At 41.5% G+C, this 22,281-nt stretch overlaps 1 non-coding gene across 1 annotated transcript; it reads right to left on the bottom strand.

Annotated features, from left to right (window-relative positions):
- Positions 1 to 1,412: 1,412 nt before the first annotated feature.
- On the bottom strand, positions 1,413 to 1,519 carry LOC126186569 (U6 spliceosomal RNA). The gene has a single exon (XR_007537640.1). It is a non-coding gene; the product is annotated as a U6 spliceosomal RNA (small nuclear RNA).
- Positions 1,520 to 22,281: the final 20,762 nt, after the last annotated feature.

Here is a 22,281-nt window from a genome sequence, read left to right as displayed (position 1 = left end):
AGTCGGTACTTGTCACGTTAACTGATAGCCGAAAAACCTAATGTGTAGGCCAATTAGTCTTATTCGCATTTCTGTAAATATGATTTGAGTCTAAATTGTAGTTACGTATAATAGTCAAATGCACCAACTACGACTCAGACATCATAAATACAGAGCAAGGGGAATTATTTTGAGGTCCGTCCTATTCAGCAGCCTTCACAGCTATTTCTGTCTTTCTGTTCTAAGCGTTCAGCATAATAAAAACCCCATTCACTGGAAGTGATTTTTTGGCATCTACTGACTCTGTAAAATTATGGGTAAATAACATTCCTTTTAATATTATCCATGTAAAAACGGTTTTCCTTGAGAGTGCTTTCATTGGCACCATTACTAACACATAATAGCACAAATGAACAGACAACGCTAATTACAAAACATGAACATCCATGAAGAAATATTATAAGCTGTGGAAAACACACAGTTTTAAATAAGAAAAGGAAACTGTGCTAAGAAATGTTGCACAATAACCGAAAAATGCGGCTCATTAAGGAAATAAAACAGGTGAATGAGTGGAGTCCATGTTCGATTCCAACTTCTAATAACATGAAAAGGGAAGCAGATGTGATGAGAATATTGTACAATGAAAACAAAAACCTGACAGTAAACTCTCTAATATGCCATTCCTAATTGAAACGAAGTCTACAAAAACCAAATGAACGAAAATTATCATTTATTCGTAGTGATTACAATATAACTGCTGGTGATGCTGCCGCAATAAAAACAAAAAGCGCCTAATGAATGAGGTTTTCAGTTTTCAGAGAGCGGAAGACAGATAGAATCCAAAGTAACAGGAAGAGGTTAATCTAGGTGAGCGTGGGACGGAATTTCTATGCATCTCCTCGCGGCTGACCCCTCGCGTATTTGTTGTGTACCTCGTGTGTGGTGCCAAAAAGTGTGGAAATGGAATCTAGGTGAGCGTGGGACGGAATTTCTATGCATCTCCTTGCAGCTGACCTCTCGCGTATTTGTTGTGTACCTCGTGCGTGATACCCAAAAGTATGGGAATGGAAATGAGCTTTTGGCGTCATTGGCCGGGAGGCCCCTTACGGGGCAGGTCCGACCGCCTTGGTACAGATCTCATTACATTCGACGCCACATTGGGCGACCTGCGCGCCAGATGGGGGTGAAATGATGATGAAGACAACATAACACCCAGCCCCTGAACGGAGAAAATCCCCGACAAAGGACGGCAGTCCGTCACACTGACCATTCAGCTATCTTTTTTTTTTTTTTTTAAATTGTTGATCTCATTTTGTTCGTTGTATTTCTTCGGGGCGGACGTCCCATGACGCTTGTTCAAGTTGATCGTTGATCCATTAACTCAGTGTAATTAGTACAGAGGGCAGCTAACCCGCTGACCGAACAGGCTGAGCTACCGTGCCGGCATCTTCACGATTTTGCGTGTCATCCTTGCGCAGGGGCCATGCTAATTTTCTCTATCTCGTTCCAATTTTAGTATATGTACCGCCGAAGCGAGTACAGCTATCGGGGCGGACACCGAAAAGTATGATTTCACGAGATGGGAACTAAACCGGTGACCCACAAATCGTCACTCAGAGACTATAATCGAACCACCACGGCAGATGACGCATAGCTCGGGCCATTGCACCCCCTATTCGCAGAACAGTGACACACTGTTTTGGAGTGAACTGTAGCTTGCCAAACGTGTATTTAGTCAGTGGTCCTTAGTATGATGACGTTGGTGGATCCTCGAGTCCTGGTCGTGTTGTTCCATCCTCGTGGGCACTATGACTTTCAAATGGAGTTAGCTCCATCAAGGCATTGCAATCGTCGGACGGGGACAGTCAGATGGAGTTACCTCCGTCGAGGCACTGAGATCGTCGCACAGGTCTCCTATATTCCTTGTATTAGAAGCCCCTATCGTGATTTACATCTCAAGATTGCGATAGGGCTTCATGTAAAGAACGTGGACGTCTTTTCGATGCAGGATCATCATCTGTGACTTCGTAGGTGGCCCCTGACAAGCGACGTAGGATTCGGTATGGGCGTACTATGCAATTTAATAATTTTTCTAGTAGCCCAACATCCTGCACAGACATAAAGATTCAGTCTACAAGGACGAGCCAAAAATTATGGCTACTAGTTCAGCAACGTGCGCTGAACCGTGTGCTTCAGAGTACTTGTGCCTACGTCAGCATTGTATTCTGTCATCTGATCTGCAAGAGATTGCCGCCTATTCTGCTTTGCAGGTTGACCAAGCCTCTGACCTTCACTTCCTGTGATGAGGCGTGGACGTCCAATACTTTGTCATCTACTCGTGATTTCGCCCCCTTCATTCAGTTTTCGTGGATGCTCACGACAATAGCTTATGACAGCCAAACAGCTTCACCGTTTCCGAGAGACTCCTTCCCAGGCGACAGACCATAAATATCCGCCCGTTGTCAAAGTCACTTGTGTCAGTGGATTTCTGCATTTGCTACCTATCTCATCCCTAGAGTGATTTTCCATTGGGCTCTGCTCCTCTTATATGCTTTTCTTACAGCTTCACGTGCCCTCAACACCAGCAAGTTGCATTCACTTTCGTAGTGTGCAGTAGGCAGTGATCAGCGGGCTGAGACATGAACATTGTGTGTGTTGATGGAGCAGTTTTTACAAGATGAAGAAATAAAACTTACATAAATATTGAGTGGCTGATATTTTTTGCGTTTTAGACACTGGATGAATATTGTGACATTTCAAAACCATCACAGAACGTTTTAGATGCGGAAATATTTAATATGAGAGTCCATTATGCCTTATACCAACTGTAGGCCTAAAAATGAAATTAATTGCGTTCTTCCAGTAACTCAGAGTTATTCAGACTGCCTTTTTATTTGTATGCTTGTCAGTTTAGCATAGTAATTTAGCCAACAAGTGTTTGGATGTTTATAGGCTTGATCAAGCTGATTTGGCACATTGACTCATTTAGACCCAAAAATTCTTAGGATGTTATTTTTGAGAAACATGTGATTTGTAACAATTTAGACGTGGAAACAGCATTGGGAAATTTGATTCTAGTGGCCACACTTGTGTTTTAGACATCGGTTTTGATGGCTATGTGTGTGTGTGTGTGGGGGGGGGGGGATAACATTGTGATACTTTTACATGTGCGTATGAAGATGCGGATTTTAAACACTGAATTAAAACTGTGACATTACGGTGCTGTAAGGAGGTCAGTGTTCCCCTTAAAAGGGTGATAACGTTTTTGTCTGGTGACATTATGTGAAACTCACTAACCCGAAGAACTAACAGGATGATAGGACATGTTTTAAGATACCAGGGAATAACTCCTGTGGTATTAGAGGAAGCTGGGATACAAAAATGACAGGAGAAGGCACATGTTCGACAGCACTTTAGAGTATAGTAATATTAGTCAATTATTCTAGTTTGTTACCCATATAATCAAACACAGTGTAAAACAATTTCTTTAATAAAAAGGATTTGACATATTTTTCTTACGCTTTTACTTGAGTGGTGCATTTTATAAGTTCTGGCAGCTTATTTTATGATGCTATACCTAAATGATAAGCGCTCTTTTGACACACACTTGTGCTCGAACCTTTTACATGAATATGTCTTCGTAATTTAGTATGGTGCTCATGCATAAGGAGCGTTTGGGATAAAGACTTTGTCCTTCTTCATGATACTTTTCCTTACAGGCAGTACAGTTTCTAAAATGTGGATGCAGGGAACTTGAAGAATATTTAAATCTCAAAAAAAAATTATTTCTATTGTTTGCTTTTTTATTATTCTGATTATTCTCTTTTGCTTCCTGAATGTTGCAAAGGCATGAGGAGAACACTTCAAAAGATAACATCATATCTTAACATCGAGGGTATCTGAGAAAAATACAGAGTTGTTACAATTTAGTGAGTTGCATTGCTGGATACGTTAACTTAGGGAGTTATGAGTTTAAGGAAGATATGTGAGGGTTTCATTTTAAGTTTCTTGTAGGCCAAGGCCTAGAAACTTCGTCTCAGTGATATTTTGAATTTCACGATTGTTCATGTGAATTACTGCCTTTTCTGAATTTTTATTTTGCTGGGACAGAATTTGTAAAGTAACAGTTTTTTTTTGGTTTAAGATAAGACATTTTCTATAGAGCAACTGGGAAACTTTATCTGCGATGACACCTGCAGTAGTGGTATGATATTCTCTATTTTTTACTTCACTAATGTACACTAGGAAAAGAAATCTACATCATCTGCATCATACTCCGCAACCCACCTAATGGTGTGTGGTGGAGGGTACTTTTTATACCACTAACTGAGCCCACCAACCCTGTTTCACTCGCGAATAGCGCGCGGGAAGAATGATTGTCGGTAAGCCTCTGTATTAGCTCTAATTTATCGAATTTTCTCCTTATGGTCATTATGCGAGATGTATGTAGGATGAAGTAATACGTTGTCCGGCTTTTTCCGAAAAGTGCTCTCTCGAAATTTCAATAGTAAATCTCTCCGTGATGCACAACACCTCTCGTGTAACATCTGCCAATGGAGTTTGTTGAGCTTCTCCGTAACGCTCTCTTGCCGACTAAACGATCCCGTGACGAAACGTGACGCGCCTCGTTGGATCTTCTCTATCTCTTCTATCAGTCTTGTATGATAGGGATCCCAGTCAGACGAACAGTACTCAAGAATGGGTCGAACATGCGCCTTATAAGCCACTTCCTTCGCGGGCGAGTTACCTTTCCTTAAGATTCTTCCGATGACTCTGAGTCTGGCATCTGCTTTTCCCACTGTTTGTTTTATATGGTCATTCCTCTTAAGGTCGCTCCGGATAGTTACTCCTAGATATTTTACGGTAGATACTGAATCCAGTACGATATTGCAGTGCCGGTGTTATTCTGATGACGATGTATGGCGGCGATCACAGCCGTTATTAAACACATCAGATGAACCCGCAATTGCGAATAGACATATGAATGACGTCATATGGAAGTTTGGATCTGAGCGTGAGTGGTACACCGCTAGCCAAATAGGCGCCGGCACGATAGCTCAGCGTGTTCGGTCAGAGAGCTGGCTGGCCTCTGTAATAAAGAAACTGAGTGAAGGTATCAGCAACAAACTTCAACAGACGTCATCGAACATCCGCTACGACCAAATACAACGAACAATTACGAATAAAATTAAAAAAAAATGGTAAGGCGACCGCTCGCCATAAGCGGGAAATTTAAGTCCGTGTCCCGGCCCGGCGCAAATTTTCATTGTCGTCACTCCATTCTACAGCTGATGGTAGTCATTATTCGCAGTTGCGAATTTATCTGATCTGAACTGTTTCCAGTGGTTTGCCATCAGTAGTGTAGCTATACAACAGTGGATTTCTTTTCCTATGTGTGCGCAATATGTAACATATTTACGGTCCTAGTCAACTGCTAGATCCTGCACTATTCATCAATTCCCCGAAGGTCATTCTACAAATCATTACTATCATCTGTCGTTGTTACTTTGTTATAGACAACAGGATCATTTGCGAGCAGCCTTAGAGAGAATCCGATGGTTTTTCCTAGATAATTTATATATATTGTAATCAGTAAATGTCCTATTACACTTCATTGGGGTACAGCGGCAATTACCTTTACATCTGTCGATTCCGTTCCGTTAAGAGCGACGTGTTGAGTTCTGTCTGCAAAGAAGTCTTGAATCCAGTCACTAACCTACTCCGATACTCGATAAAGTCGTATTTTTTCACTAACCGACAGTGCGGGACTGTGTCAAATGCTTTTCTGAAGTCAAGGAACGCGGCTACAACCCGAGCGCCATTGTCTGGGGCACTATGAATCTCATGGAAGAACAGAGCGAGCTGAGTTTCGCAGGATCTCTCTTTGCGGAGTTCAAGTTGATCTTTATAAAAGAGATTTCACTCTCCAAGAACGTCATAATTCTTGAGCATAAACCATGTTTCATAGTTCTACAACAGTTTGACGTCAACGATATACACTACTGGCCATTAAAATTGCTACACCAAGAAGAAATGCAGATGATAAACGGGTATTCATTGTGATTACATTTTCACGCAATTTCGGTGCATAGATCCTGAGAAATCAGTACCCAGAACAACCACCTCTGGCCGTAATAACGGCCTTGATACGCCTGGGCATTGAGTCAAACAGAGCTTGGATGGAGTGTACAGTTACAGCTGCCAATGCAGCTTCACCACGATACCACAGTTCATTAAGAGTAGTGACTGGCGTATTGTGACGAGCCAGTTGCTCGGCCACCATTGCCAGACGTTTTCAGTTGGTGAGATATCTGGAGAATGTGCTGGCCAGGGCAGCAGTCGAACATTTTCTGTATCCAGAAACGCCCGTACAGGACATGCAACATGTGGTCGTGCATTATCATGCTGAAATGTAGGGTTTCGCAGGGATCGAATGAAGGGTAGAGCCTCGGGTCTTAACACATCTGAAATGTAACGTCCACTGTTCAAAGCGCCGTCAATGCGAACAAGAGGTGACCGAGACGTGTAACCAATGGCACCCCATACCATCACGCTTCCAATGTGCGTTCACCGCGATGTCGCCAAACACGGATGCGACCATCATGATACTGTAAACAGAAACTGGATTCATCCTAAAAAATGACGTTTTGCCATTCGTGCACCCAGGTTCGTCGTTGAGTACACCATCGCAGGCGCTCCTGTTTGTGATGCAGCGTCAAGGGTAACTGCAGCCATGGTCTCCGAGCTGATAGTCCATGCTGCTGCAAGCGTCGTCGAACTGTTCGTGCAGATGGTTGTTGTCTTGCAAACGTCCCCATCTGTTGACTCAGGGATCGAGACGTGGCTGCACGATCCGTTACAGCCATGCGGATAAGATGCCTGTCATCTCGACTACTAGTGATACGAGGCCGTTGGGATCCAGCTCGGCGTTTCGTATTACCCTCCTGAACCCACCGATTCCATATTCTGCTAACAGTCATTGGATCTCGACCAACGCGAGCAGCAATGTCGCGATACGGTAAACCGCAATCGCGATAGGCTACAATCCGACCTTTATCAAAGTCGGAAACATGATGGTACGCATTTCTCCTCCTTACACGAGGCATCACAACAACGTTTCACCAGGAAACGCCGGTCAACTGCTGTTTGTGTACGAGAAATCGGTTGGAAACTTTCCTCATGTCAGCACGTTGTAGGTGTCGCCACCGGCGCCAACCTTGTGTGAATGCTCTGAAAAGCTAATCATTTGCATATCACAGCATCTTCTTCCTGTCAGTTAAATTTCGCGTTTGTAGCACGTCATCTTCGTGGTGTAGCAATTTTAATGGCCAGTAGCGTATGTCTCTAATTGTGTGCATCTCTCCCACGGTCCTTCTTAAAAATGGAAATGACCTGTGCTTTCTTCCAGTCGCTAGGTACCCTTCGTTACTCAAGCGATCTACGATAAATTGCTGCTATAAGGGGAACAAGTTTTTTTCACACAATCTTCGTAGAATCGTATAGGTATCTCATCTGGTCCTGACGCCTTTCCTCTTCTAAGCGACTGTAGTTGTTTTTATATTTCGCGATCTGAATATCTGCCATTTTTACGTTCGTACGACGACCGAAAGGAGGGACGTGTTACGATCTTCCGCGGTGAAATAATTTTGGAAGACTGAATTTAGTATTTTGGCCTCCTCTCTGTCATCTTCCGTTTCGGTGCCAGCAGGGTCACTAAGTGAATGAATGGATGATTTTGACCCACTTACTGATTTTTCATACGATCAAAACCTCTTAGGGTTTTTACTCAGATCGGTCTACAAAGATTTACTTTCAAAGTCATTGAGTACTTCTTTCTCTCATTGCTCTCCTTACGCTCATTTTCGCTTCTTTCAGGTTTTGTTTGTCAGCTAGGTTTTTACTTCTCTTGAGTATGAGGTGTTCTCTTTGTTTATGTAGCAGTTTTCTAACACGGCTATTATACCAAGGTGGGTCTTCCCATCGCTTAAGACCTACTCGGAACATATTTGTCTAGGGCGTGTTGCACGATTCCTTTGAATTTTTTCCATTTGTTCGCCACACCTTCGTCCTCATCACCGAATATCTGATGTTGACTGCTCAGATACTCTGAAATTTGTATACTGTCACTCTTGCTAATCAAAAATATCGTCCAACCTTTCTGAGGGGTGTGGGGTTGATCTATTATTCTGTTATTCTGCGCAACGGATTAATCTGAGATGTACCCTTTACCCTGCGGCTCATGCAAGATGCAATTTCCACCCCCACACTACTACAGAAGTCAGACAGACGCTCCTAACGTTCTAAAGAGAAATGCCTGAAAAACTTTCCGCAATAAATATCTTCTGCGGTCATCCGCTGTAAGGAAATGACACAAAAATTCACAAAATTTCTTACGTAACTAGTGGGATACTTGGGTACTGGAGTAGTGCTAGTTAGTGTAAGAAAAACATGAAACTAACGAAAGTTATTATTTATTTTGCAAAAATTCTGAGAAATGATAATGACACTTTTAGTTATGAATTGAACAAGTTATATCCTGGTTCTTTTCGGAATGTGATGTTACCTTTCAAGGATAGGATTCGCTAATGAAATTTCTACACAAAGTTTAAGATGCTTGTTGCCTTGGCAGAATGGCTGAAAGACGCGCCTACTCAACTTGAATAATTATCCTTTAGAATGTTGTTAGGTACGATCGATGCTCTCGCGTGTGAAATGCAGTGAAGTGTACTGTTGTGGAGGAAATATGGAGCTCGCAATAGCTGTAGCGCACAATACCGTAAGCTGCGATGACTACTGTCTGCGACGCTCGCTGCTGACAAATAAGATAACTCTCGTTCTATCTGGACTGCCCTTCGCCAATCAAACTCTTCCTATGCCTTGATGAAGTGAAGGATTCCTATTCGCCCCTAGTCTAACTATTGGCGTGGTACACCGGTCAGATAACCAGTCCACCGCGATGCCACTCAAAATTCGCTCGCAGGCATTTAACTATAACTCTGTCCGTTCACACCGCACAATAAGTGTGTCGGCCAACACAGTGAACAACGCTTAATCACAAGGACTCAATATAGAGTCGCCCTTTGATTCGCTCTCAACAGAGATGCTCTCCCAGAGAAGTACCGAGGAGAGACTTGTTCCTCGCTCTTTCGAGTACACGTACGAGCGCGCACGCTCTCGTTATGTGTTCTCGCTCCAAGAGCGACAGCGGAACGGCGCCTCTGCACGCCGGACATGAAGGGGTATATCTTTCGGTCTCTTCCATTATTCCTTCAGCTCAAGGCGTCAGAAATATCGTCTGCCAATCAGCATTGCTCTTCTAAAACGGGAGAATGACGTTTCGTTTAAGGCGACCAATCGTCAAACTTGTAGCTTTGGCGTTTGGCGTTTGCTGTCTCCCTCTGAAAATCTCTGAAACTGCATGCTATGTGTAAAGAATGCGTAGGCTGGCCACTCTCACACAATGTAGCGGAATTTGCTTTTAAGCCAAACATGGGGTTGTTCCCCCCTTTTCACTCAGGCCCACGCTGTCCGCTACAGGCGGTCACCGGCTGACATGGGCTGGGTCGTCCTCTGAAGGGCCTGGCATCCCATTGTGCGGCCTCTCTCCCGAACTAAAAGCCTCTGTGACGTCGTGTCTGGAATGTAGGTGTGCACGCCAGCCTCGAGTATTTCAACCACGGTGAGCTCACTTGTCAATTGCATATCGTTTACATTAATTCATACAACGTTGACTTTGTCTTATCGCGTTTGGGTTCGAATGAAGCGTCTTGATGTGCGGAATATGACTGTGAGGGCGGAACATGTAAGCAATGAAGGTCAGGAGACCGTGACGTCTTACACCTTTCTTAACATTATTTGTTATCTCCGTAGTCATAGATGCTATCACAGCTTTATGATCACTGTTACTTTCCTCTACGTTAACTGATTCGATAAGTTCAGGTCTGTTTGTTGCCAAGAAGTCTAAGACGTTACCTTCACTAATTGGTTCTCTATCTGCTCAAAGTAATTCTCGGACAAGAAATCCAGAACACTGTCTGGCACCAGTTTTGATAGCACGGCACTCCAAAGATATACCTGGCAAGTTGAAGTTACCCCCTATCACAACGGCATGATCAGAAAAATTATTAACGTTATTCTGTAAGTTCTATCTGAAGCGTTCTACCACTAAAGCTCCTGACCCAGGCGGTCTATAAAAGCATCCGATTACCATTTTTGACCGATCTTTGATACTTAACTTCACCTACATTAATTCACAATCGGAATCCATGACAACCTCGCTAGATTTTATCGAATTCTTTACTTCAATAACCAAGCGGCCACCATTGGCAACTAATCTATCCTTACGATAAATATTCTAGTCTGCTTTCGTTGTCATTAGCTTCTGGTTTCAACCAACTTTCTGTTCCTAATACTATCTGCGCTTTATAATCATCAGTAAGGGGTACTAATTAAGCGATACTAATTCTGGGACCTTTCCTTGGATGATCCTGCAGTTTACTGAAATCACATGAACTTTTTCTAGCTCTGATCTGCAACGACGAAGTTCTCTGAGGACATTGTGGCTAATTTATTAGTCAAATCGTCTTTGATCCCAAGGGAGGGTTTCTCTAACCTAAAAAAGCCCCATGTACACTCCACGCGTACTCCGCTAGCCTAATAGCCGCTTCCAGCGTCTAGTCCGCGCCTGACCTGTTAAGAGGAATCCTTCAGTTCAGTACCCGGTAGCGGAGGTCGAGAAATTCGCACTCGATACCGTTGCAGAGTCGTCTGTGCCTCTGGTTTAGACCTTCCAATCTGCTCGAAACCAGAGGACCGCGAAGGGAAATGACAAGTAGTGGTACAGGGCACCCTCCGCCACGCACCGTACGGTGGTTTGCGGAGTATCTATGTAGACGTAGATGAAGGTGCAGCGACATTCGGGTCTCCAGCGGATTTCAAAAGCACCAAACATGACGCAGGTCTCGTCCTCAACGCCATGATGCCGCCGCAATTTTTAACATTATCGGAAGCATGTCGACAGCAGCCAACGCTGCTTCCAGCTGTTTACGGACAGCAGCCAATTCTCCTTGTGTCCATTTACAACAAGCACAGTCTCTAGCTATATCGTAGTGTGTAGAAATAGATATAAGATCTCAAATGACGCTAATGAATTTGGAATGTACACAAAATATAACGAGGAGAATAAATAAACACTAAAAACTGCTCTGCAGATTTCTCACTGTGCTCTGAAACGGCATACTCTTAGACGGAAATGAATTTTTCTACTGAAGTGGATGTATCTACAGTTACCTGTTACTAGAAACTCTGCTTACGCGAAAGCTACTGCACGAGATAATAATGCAAACTAGAACGCACTGATCCAAACTATATTCTATGTACCAGCACGAAATTTAAATTTAGTGGCGTGACGTTGGGGTCTGACGTCGAGAAAATAACACCTGGAAGCCGCGTTACACAAGGATATGCACGCAAAAGCAAAAACTTACAGTAAACTGCTAACCACTAGTCTACACAATATAATACAGAGGTACAGTTCACCCCTTTGCAGAAGCACGTGATAAAGTAAAAAACGGAAACTAAACTAAATTAATGGGTATCAGAGCCCTGTCGTACATTTATGTGACAGTAAGGATGGATATGAATGGTAGTTCTGTATAGCGCTACCGTGCTTGTGTATGACCTCTGTAATCTGAGCTCGATTGCTTAAAAACGACTACAGTCATTCATTTGGGACATCTCACACACCGTTACAGTCAAGTTTGTTTAGGAGAACTTAATGATCTATAACATCAAAAGTCTTTGTCAGATCTAAGAAAATACCTGAGATTTTAGAATGTTCGTCAACTACATTTCAAAATTAAAAGTAGCAGTCTCAGTGAATGCAGTGCTCTGAAGCCATGTTGACATATTGATAATGCACTCCGTCTTCACACTACGAGTGGCCGACCGGGACCATCCGACCGCCGTGTCATTCTCAGTGGAGAATGCGGATAGGAGGGGCGTTGGGTCAGCACACCGTTCTCCCAGTCGTTATGATGGTATTCTTGACCGAAGCCGCTACTAATCGGTCGAGTAGCTCCTCAACTGACATCACGAGGCTGAGTGCACCCCGAAAAATGGCAACAGCGCATGGCGGCCTGGATGGTCACCCATCCAAGTGCCGACCACGCCCGACAGCGCTTAACTTCGGTTTTTTATGTCTGATTTTTAAAAAAGCGCACAAAATGTAACTTCGTGCGATAAAAAGTAAGATACTGTAGGCATTATTTAGTGGAATGAAATCCACAACGAGTATTTAAGCAACACTTACATAATTGTAACAACAATTCTTACGTTGGTCAAATTAAAAATTTCAGACGATTTACACCTTAAATCTCGGGTTAAATGTAGGGGTCCGAGGACCCCACCTTGTAATATACGTCACAGAAAAGTTACTTCGTGAGTTAAGAGTTAACATATTTCTCTCTTTCGGTACTACTATTTCCAAAATTAATATTAAAATGATCATACAGTACTATAATTCTTTCGTAACCTTTGAGCTTACTTAGAGCAAGATCAAGATAATTGAAAAATCGTTAACATTGTTGCATTGTGATCTAAAATACACAAAATTTCTACTAATTTACAAGCAGAGTCTATCTAGGTGTTTTTGATGTGTATACAACTTCCTCCATGTTTAGAAATAAGCCAACAAAAGATACGAGTATGCTTAAAGTCTCAGTTTTTAAGTTTCATAGATAGTCATTGTATAGGCAGTGTTAACACATATATAAAACAAACATCTCTCCAGTCACCGGTAAGGAGACCAAAGAGTTCACCAAGTTTGTTTGGAAGTGACTGGGCATTGTACTGCGCTAATTTTAGAACATAAAAATGGTTCAAATTGCTCTAAGCACTATGGGACTTAACATCGGAGGTCATCAGTCCTCTAGACTTAGAACTACTTAAACCTAACTAGCCTAAGGACATCACACAAATCCATGCCCGAGGCAGGGTTCGAACCTGCGACCGTAGCAGCAGCACGGTTCCGGACTGAAGCGCCTAGAATCGCTCAGCCACAGCGGCCGGCCTCAGAGCATAATTATAATTTAGTTTTATTTCATCACTTGTGGTACAAGATGATTCTCTAAAAAAAAAACATACCTGCTTGGCTGAAACAATTCTCAGTACAATTTATAAGCACCTTTCAAGAGTGTTTGCTAACAAAAAAGGAGTAAAGAGTTTTCGATGGGGCTGAGCCTCTGACATACAGTTTTGTTTGAAGTACTGACTGTATATTTCTGTATATTTCCTGTGCACAATCTAGATTTCGGCTTTCACACCATGATCGAGTACAACGATCTTAGACCATTAACGTGTTTTTCTGTGTACTGCGCGGGGTGATATATTAGTTCACATCATAACACGTTAATTTTGTATGCAGTTGATGGTCTAAGAAAACTGCACTCTATAATGGCGTGAAAGCCGAAATCTAGAACATACACAGGAAATATACAGAAATGTACACTACACAGTCAAATAGCGGAGTTTTTCTAAAAAAAATTAATAATAATAAAAATAAAACGTATTGTGTGTGTGTGTGTGTGTGGTATGAATCGTTGACACAGAAGACGGCTAATGGAGGGAACGCTATCTGTGTTTTGCGCCAGCAGGTGAGATGCGGGCCCGGCAGCACGCACCGCCGCGCCGCCACGCTGACGCCAGCGCTGACCCAGCCGCCAATTAGCTGGCTCCCCATGTGATGCGCCAATTAGCCTCGCTCCCCCGTACCGCCCGGAAAAAAGTGTAAATACGCCGAATACGCTGCACTCGTCATATATGCTCTTCGTTTCTCTCTCTCCTTTTCTTTCTTCGCTTCCTGCCAGCCACTTATGGTCCACGTAATTTTATTTTATTTGGTTTCAGTAAGAGCTCATTTCACCCGATACAATTATTGCAGATAATGATGCGAGAAGGACGTTGGTGTAATATTATTACAAAATATAAAACGTAATTAAACGAGATGAGGAGTCAACAAAGTAGAACCTACATTAGTCTTGCTGCAACATTACGATAAAAGCCATGAAATTTTATCATAAAATCCAGTTATTTATTTATTTATTTAACCTGATCAGATTAGGGCTATCAGGCCCTCTCTTACAGCGGACCAGTGTTCCACACATGCAGCATTTCACACATCAGAGTTACATCATGACAATAGTTTAAATGAGAAAATTAGATCACTCTAGTGACAATATGAATAAAGAGTAGTGCCTAAGACCTAATAAAGTAAATGAGGCAGTATTTTTACAACATGTGCTATACATACAGATTATGATAAAAGCAATAATAATAACAGTAAAAAAATCAAATAATAATGATAAACATGACTAAGACCTAATAAAGTAAGTGCTGGCAGTATTTTTACAACAGGTGCTATACATACAGATTATGATAAAAGCAATAATAATAACAGTAAAAAAAAACCAAATAATAATGACAAACATGAGAAATATTGGCAGTAGTAATGAAGATTTGTGCAGATGTACATTAATATCTTGGTGTGTAAAGTAGATGTTTACTAGTATAGCGAGTTTTGGGGAAGGGAGATTTAAGGAGGGGGAAAGAAGGAAGTAATGAGGTGAAGTGCATTCATGTACAGAGGAAGGAATTACTGTTGCTTAAGTAGATACGTCATTAGCTATTTTTTGAAGCCGGACATGTTTTTAAGTTCTCTAACATAACGAGGGAGGTTATTCCAGAGTCGGGTTCCCGCTACTGTAAAGGACTTGGAGAAGGTTACTGAGCGATGCAGTGGAACGGAGAGAATTTTATTATAATGGGAACGTGTGTTTCTGTCATGTTGTTCCGACACGAGCGTTAGGGACGAGGAGAGATATGAGGAACAGTGTACATTTATAAGGCAGTAGATGAGACAGAGTGTATGGAAATCTCTGCGTTTGTCTGCACGCAGCCAGGACAACTTTGCATATGCTGGTGAAATGTGATCAAAAAGTCGAACGTCACAGATATATCGGACGCAGGCATTCATGACCAGTTCTAGACGTTGCGAGTTTTCCTGAGAGAGGCCTTGTAGGATAATATCGCTGTAGTCAATGATTGGGAGTATAAGCGTTTGTACTAATTTCTTTTTCAGATCGAAAGGGAAGAGTTTTTTATATTTTTGTAGGACATGAAGGGATGCTGATGCTTTTTTGCACACTGCGGTTACGTGCTCTGTCCAATTTAGAGTTTCATCTATTATTACTTCCAAACTCTTTGCTGAGGGAGAGAAGTTAATATTTGTTCTATTTAGGATAAGAGATGGTACGGATTCCCGAGTTAGATACGTACATAAAGAAATATTGAAGACATCCTCATATTTTAAAGTTCTCTTTCACAGAGACGAATGGAAAGGCAAATAAATTTGACAACGGACCTATTCGTGGAACCAAGAGCTACCCTAAGAGAGAAATAGTCCTCAATTTTTAAAATATTGTACAGCGTAATTGTCGTTGGATGATGGTATTTACCACGTTCTATTAATACACCGCGTTTGTCTCTTATAGGTCGCTAGGCGCATTTCCTCTGGTGTTTCGGCAGATAGCTATAGTTACGTTTTTGCAATGTGTAGCTGTTGTCGGCCCAAACAAATTCTGCTCGTCACGTCTTCTAAACGAGGTCCAGCGTCGACGGAATGACTCGGTTTGTTTCTTGTTACAAAGAAAATTATTTTCAAAGTGGAATTTTACGTTCTGTTCGACAGAGTGGTCCCAAATTAGTATAGCGCAAGATTCGTTTTACCGATATATATATATATATATATATATATATATATATATATATATATATATAAACAGGAACAATAAAACACAAAGAATAACCTGTACCCTGCGCCGGGTCGGGGTATTGTGTCGTCGTTACTCGTTCGTACAGTCTCTATAATTCATTGTCCACCTACCTCAGTACGGCTTCCTTACGACGTCCCTTCACTCTGCAGCAGTACATATTCACTAGGCCGTGTAAAGCAGCGTTGACGAAACCACGATCTAATACCTACCACGGCCGGCTGCGGTGGTCTAGCGGTTCTGGCGCTGCAGTCCGGAACCGCGGGACTGCTACGGTCGCAGGTTCGAATCCTGCCTCGGGCATGGGTGTGTGTGATGTCCTTAGGTTAGTTAGGTTTAAGTAGTTCTAAGTTCTAGGGGACTTATGACCTAAGATGTTGAGTCCCATAGTGCTCAGAGCCAATACCTACCACACAGAGATTAATGTAGAAATTTATTCCACTTCCGACTTCTATTCTGGCTGCTCTCTTACAAAAGCAAGCACACATCGACATACGTCATCAGCTTCGTGGTTACAACACTATTTTCCCACGGTTCAATTTAATAAGATTTACATAAAATAGTATTAAGTTTTTACGTATGTCCCACAGACACTCTCTCATTCGTTCCCATGTATATACACAACAAAATAATAAGCAGATAATGATTTTGAATGATTTTTAAACTACGAAATCGCAGAGTAATTAAAGTATTGAAAAGAAAAATTCCAGTTAAGTGATTTTATACACTAAGAACTCTGATTATGACTATAGATTATAATAAAAGACAAACTGCTATTGTTCCTAACTGAGTTTTGAAACATAAGTGTCGGTTTTTGGACATTTAAGTAATTTTCTCAATCTCCTGAACTATCAGAGATAAATGTCTGAAAATTTTACAGGATCCTTTACTTAATAACAAAAGATGATACACCAAGTTGGAGCCAAAATCGGATGATATTTACTATAGTTTATTTAGATTCGTAGGGGGTATGAATTTACGTTTCTACTGGATGTTACTTGAGACAGTTCTCACGGCTAATAGCGTCAGCTGCGCTATGGGTCATAGCGAAGACACTATCTTGCAGCCACCGGGCTACACGGCTGCACGCTTTACTGCAATGAATGTTGTCTCGTAATCACTTGTTACGTTACAACCCCAGCAACTACAGAACAATGCTCTTCTGCGTGGCACACGTACGAGTATTTTATCCTAAATACCTGTAAAAAGTCCGCTTTTAAAATGCGAGTAATTCCCGGAATGCATAACATCCTGCGATAGTCTGATGAATGGGACATTGCTGAGGTAGTATGTTATTTGCTTATTGTCCACTAATCCAGGGTAGAGCTCGTCTTTATTTACGTCTCATTTGTCGTGCATCTGAAGCTTCTCTACTGGCCTGAAATCTCTCTGCGTTTGTGAATGTGTGATAGTGTGTTTTTATTTGAAGTTTGGTGCAAAGCAGTATGGATTCCGAAGATCCACGTGAGTCCCGATATTTATAATTAATTTTTATTCATATTATTTACTACTTTTATTAGTAATCATTCATTTCATTCGTTTCCATGCATATTTGTCAATAGAGTGTGATAAAAAAATCACTCCTCTACTGGAAATTTAAACAAGTAGCCACTGAATGCCGCATTTCGTTTTGTACTATTACAATATATTAATGAGTATTCAGTTAAAAAAGTATGTCATCTATGAAATGAATTCTGAAAACATTTGGTTTTTATCCTAGACCCTTTAAAAGTCAAAATTATGGGAATAAAAGACCTCCATGACCTTATAAAGAGATGTTCTGAAAATGACTTTGCAAAAAGGTTGGACTTTATATTATCAGATCCTCACAATTAAGAAACGATGGCTTGCTTCACAAGCTTGAAAGTATCTGAATAAAAAATAAGCATAACTTGCTGCAAAGTACCATTAAAATTTCATATTGCAAAACTCAAGTTGGCAGGCCCTCACTGGAGCGCGCTGTTCTATTGCTGTTAGCTGACCCGAATTTATTCGTACAGTTAAGTGAACACAATAAAAGGCGTAAGACACAGATATTGAGAAAAAATTTTAGAGCCATAGAATTAATGTATCCTAATCAAATGAATCTCTGAGAATTTGGAAATGCTGAGGGTCCTAAAGTGGTTAAAGATATTACTTCGTATCCTGCACGAGGAGCTGCACAGACAAGCATTAGATCGGAGTCGTAGAGACTTACAAGCAAAAACAGAAAACGACTTTCACATATCTAAGCCTTGTCAATCTTTGTGGAAACCTCGCTGACAAGGAAACAATACGAAATAATTCGAGCAACTGATAAGAATGACTATCGTTGCTACAGTGTCCTTAAACAGGCTGAAAATCAGTGCTACCCTGTGATTAAATCCTAACAGGTGACTGCCACATGTGAGGAGATTCAACTTCAAGCCTTACTTAATCATACATATGAGTGATTAATATAACGGGAAGAGGTTTTAAATAATCTTCTAAATGATGACATAAATGCATTGGAATTCATCTACAAATGCGGTTGCGACAGTTCACAGCAAATTCAGTCTAAACAAAAATTCGAAAATAACCGTGATCCTGATACAAATACTGCGTATTTCAGTCACCTTAATGTCTGTCCATCTTATTAGTCGCACAGATAAAGATTTAATTGTTTGGAGAAATGCTACAGCACCATCTCCTCGCTATTGCAGACCAATAAGAATTAGATTTATTCATGAAACAGCTGATGTTACTAATGAAAAAAAAATGCTTATATCAACAGCCAAATTGAAACATCAAAAGAAAGAAAAGTTGCAGAGGGTGACTTACCCATAAAATACACATTGCTGATGACTATAGTAGATGCAAAGGACTGCACTACAGTAACAGACAGCATCTACAATGAGATACTACATTTTCAATGCTACCTCAGAAGACTTCAAATACCTGTCAAAAACCAAAGTAGTAAATACAGAAGCTCTTCAGTTCGGCCTGCCTATACCCCATGCCCGCATTAGATTTCTCGCATTTCTGTTGCACTTATTCTACAAAATAACCATCAAGAAATGGAAAATCCGTTTAAAAGAGGAAAAGAAACTTGTTCAAGAGGGGAAAAAGTCAAACAAGAAATGTTTAGATATCGACTGGTTTTAATTGTAGACGTTTCCAAACAAGGCTATGGAAAAAACAAAGATGGAAATACCAGTAGGAGATTCTTTGCAGATCCTAAAACATTAGCAGAAATAACAGGTGTATATCGTCAACTCATTTATCGATTCAGGTTTATTCTAGAAGCTATTTTCAGTGAATGTAAGGTAGACATAGATAAATTTTCTGCTTATACAGTTGAAATAGCAAGACTGTATGTTGATTTATGTCCATGGCATCCTATGTGTCCCACTGTACACAAGAGTTTGGTGTATAGCCCAGCTGTCATTGAACATGCCCGATTACCCACAGGTAGTTTATCACAAGAAGCTACCGGAGCCCACGATAAGCACTTTAGTCTCTACAGACAAACGTTTGCCATGAAATTCTCAAGAGAAGAGTGCAGTCTGGACATAATAAACTAGATGCTACTGACATCTGATTAATTAATAACAGGTATAAGACCAAAGACAAAGAAAACCAGAAAACGTTATTTAAGAGAAACATTACATTTACCGCTCTAAAGTGAAGGATGGATTAGGCATATCCCCGCTTGCTGCAAAATCCTTGAACATAATCTAAGTTCGAAAACAATAAATTTTCTTGAGACTCAGACTCTTATATCCACGAATCAGAATGCTTTTAGAAAGCATCACTCGTACGAAACTCAGCGTGCTGTTCTCTCACATGACATATTGCTAACTATGAACGAAGGGCAACTGGCAGATCCCATATTTCTAGACTTCCGGAAAGCATTAGACACGGTATCCTATTGCAGGCTGTTAACGAAGGTACGGGCGAACGGAATATGTTCACAGATACGCGAAGACTAGAAGACTTCTTAAATATTAGAACCCAGCATGTTGCCCTCGACGGCGGGTGTTCATCAGAGATAAGTGTATCGTCGGGAGTGCCCCAGGGAAATGTGATAGCACCGCTGTTATTCTCTGTATACATAAATGATTTGGCGGACAGAATGGACAGCAATTTGCGATTATTTACTGATGATGCTGTGGTGTACCGTAAGTTGTCGAAGTTGAGTGACTGTAGGAAGATGCAAGACGACTTAGACAAAATTTCCATTGGTGTGATGAATGGCAGATAGCCCTAAATGTGGAAAAATGTAAGTTAATGCGGATGAGTAGGAAGATCAAACCTGTAATGTTCGGATACAGCATTACTAGTGTCCTGCTTGACAAATTCAAGTCGTTTAAATATCTAAGCGTAACAGTGAAAGTGATATGAGGTGGAACGAGCATGTGAGAATTGTGCGTAGGGAAGGCGAATGGTCTATTTCGGTTTATTGGAAGAACTTTTGGAAAGAGTGGTTCACCTATAAAGGAGACTGCATATAGTGCGCTGGTATGACCTACTCTTGTGTACTGCTCATGTGTTTGGGATCCGTAACAGATCGGATTGAAGGAAGAAACCGAAGCAATTCAAAGGCGCACTGCTAGACTGTCACACAGCAGCCTCTCCTGGATCTTGCCTAGTACATTCAGTAGACAGATCGGATTCCGTAATTTCGGGGTCTGTTGAGTCCTTGTCCTCTGATTTTTTTATAATCACTGCACTGGTCGTTTCCCAACGAGCGGGTTTTCTCCTTTGCTGTAAAGAGTCATTAAGTAAATCCGTCACGTAGGGGACGATCTGTGACGCAGCACTTTCAATGGCTTCTGAGCGAACTCAATCTGGGCCCAGAGCTTTTCGCACTTTAAGTTTCGTTATTGCCACTGCAATCTCCTCATGAGCGAAAAGAGCAGTAATTCTTCCACTTACGTAGTTAATGTCCATTTGTCTGCGAATGTTTATGTGATGGTGTTGATCGTGTGAAAGATCATCGTCTGGTAGTAGCTTGTTTAGCAGGTACTCTGCCGAACATCTCTAGCCTTGCGTCATTGTACCGTTTTGTTACTTTAATGTTGACATTCCTGTTGGTGTTATTCTTTCAGTTTCTGTTTTGAAGGGCTCTCTCATATGTTGTTCGGCAACTTGATCTTGGCGAAACTGTCCCAAGAGTCCTGCCTTGTGTTTTGTAATTCGTCTTTGTAAAGTCGTTTGGCTTCAAGGTAATGTTGCAGCCTGGCTTCTTTACCTTGTGTTGTCTTCGCTTGTTAATAGTACCGTCTTTTATGTCGTGAGTCCTTCCTTGTTTTTGTTAATAATGTCGACCACTGTATACATATCTCATTGATTTGTGGGATTGCAGCGATTTAAACTCTCTGCAGTAGGTCAGTTAGTACGTGTGGTCTCTAATCAATACTTCCTCGGGTGGTGTGCAGGGAGAATACTTCTACAGTATCTTTTAGTATTTCCCAGTTTGCCCTGTTCAGCAGCAATCGCAGTTGTTGTTGAGTGAATGTGTTTGCGTTTATGTGTGTAGCAGTGTGTATAATTATTGCATTGTGATAGCTGTGTGTTGCTCTTTCACGTACTTCCCAGTCAGTGACCTGTGTTACAGATGTTCTGATTGCTAATGAAATGTCTATGTTACTGAAACCTCCGTCATTTCCAAGGTATTCGGGGCTTGCCTACCTTATTGAGCACAAGAAGGTTGCACTCATTTATGACGTCCGTTAGTACTTGTCCTTTGGCATCTGTCCTATCAGTATGCCACAGTGCTGAGCATGCGTTAATGTTCGCGACGATGAGTAGTCTTTTGCCCCTGCAGAAACTTGCTATTTCCTAAGTAAGGCTGCAAAGGGTTCAATGTCACATGAGTACTGGGCGTATAACTATGCGACTATCCATGATTCCGTTCCCACTGTAATTTCTGCTGTTATAGGGTGTTCAGTGCATACTTGTGTTATTTTGTCACCTTAATTCATATGTTTGTTACCAAGATAGCTGCTTTAGCGTCATTTACCCTTATATTGTCATTTATTGTGTTCGGTTCCTGTAAACAAGTGACATACGTATGTACTTCGTCCACCAACTTGCTTACTTCTGTACTAGCCACTCTATTCGTCATACAGTTCAATTGTACGATCTTCAAGGCGGGCAGCATCTTGTGTATGTATATCTCTTGGGTCCAGTTTCTTTAAATTCAAGGTAAAGGCGCCAGTGTGCTCTCACTAAGTCCTCCGTGTGAATACCACCCCCAGTAGTCTACATTCGTTTGTCAGTTTGGAGGTTTTCTGCTCTTAGGATCGTGCGATCAATCTGTTCCGTAGTTGGGTAACGTATTTCATATCCTTCTGGGTGATTAAGTCGTGTCACTGACCGTAGGGTAGTTTGAAATACATCTCTGTTACTAGCATGCTTATGCGTACATTCTCCCCAAGGTCCCTGTAATCAGTTGTTGTTCCTTTATAGTGTTTGTGTTTATTGTTCGAATCTTGTGATTTGTTGGCTTACT

The sequence above is a fragment of the Schistocerca cancellata genome, chromosome 4 (assembly GCF_023864275.1).
Source record: "Schistocerca cancellata isolate TAMUIC-IGC-003103 chromosome 4, iqSchCanc2.1, whole genome shotgun sequence".
NCBI classification, from domain to species: Eukaryota; Metazoa; Arthropoda; class Insecta; order Orthoptera; family Acrididae; genus Schistocerca; species Schistocerca cancellata.
Note: the sequence above shows the minus strand (reverse complement) of the source record. Positions and strands in the feature narration are given on the sequence as shown.